The sequence below is a fragment of the Meriones unguiculatus genome, chromosome 14, assembly GCF_030254825.1.
Source record: "Meriones unguiculatus strain TT.TT164.6M chromosome 14, Bangor_MerUng_6.1, whole genome shotgun sequence".
Taxonomy (NCBI): domain Eukaryota; kingdom Metazoa; phylum Chordata; class Mammalia; order Rodentia; family Muridae; genus Meriones; species Meriones unguiculatus.
The window spans coordinates 2,214,553-2,215,484 of NC_083361.1; positions in this window are offsets into that span (position 1 = coordinate 2,214,553).

The window sequence follows — 932 nt, forward strand, 5'->3', positions numbered from 1 at the left end:
GCCAATGGGGAGCTGGCTTTCAGCCTCGAATCTGAGATTCTACATTTCTGCCAGGGCACCCTGAAGCCCTTGGAAAGTAGCCAGGAGCTTTGCCAAGACAGATTCCTGGCACACCCGCCTGCACCAACCATAAAAATATAACAACAGAGAAGCCTGCCCTTCAAGAAAAACAGGGGAATGTAAGAGGAAGAGCAATAAAGCTCTGGCTTCTTTTAAAAACTGCTTCCTTTAATCTTTTGAGAATATGGTGTATTTACATAATTTCCCTTCCCTGTCCTCCATCCAAATGCTCCTATAGACTTCTGCCTATTCAGCTCTTCATAAATTGCTGTTATTTGCATTGATGTTCATGCAAACACATGTATATTTCTAAGTGCACATACACAAGCTGCTTGGTCTGTATAAGGTTACTTGTGTGTATGTGTCCAGGGGTAACCATTTGGCTTTGGATAACTTTGTGTGCTCTTTCCCCAAAACACTGTCTGTCTTGCTTTCAGCATTCCTAGGTTGCCTGTAGTTTTTTTCTCAGGTGAGATCCATTGCCTCTGACTCTTCCTATCTTTCAGATCTTTCTGGAGTGATGACCTCTGAGCCTCAGGGGTGTAACTCAGATGTCCCAGTTAGAGCTGAACATCCCACGGTTGCTTATCCTCAGCACCTTGGCCAGCTGTGGGTCCTGTCAATCATGGCCTACTGCAAAGACTAAGCATCTCTGTTTCCATAAGTTTATTTTTATTGTTGCTTTGTTGAGACAAGGTCTTCCTACATAGCCCTGGCTGCTCTGGAACTCACTGTATAGGCCAGGCTGGCCTCACAGAGATCTGCCTACCTCTGCCTCCTAAGTGCTGGGATTGAAGGCATGCACCACCACACGTGGCTAAGAATCTTCTCTGATGGTTGGTGTGAGACGCACTGATCCATGACAACACAAA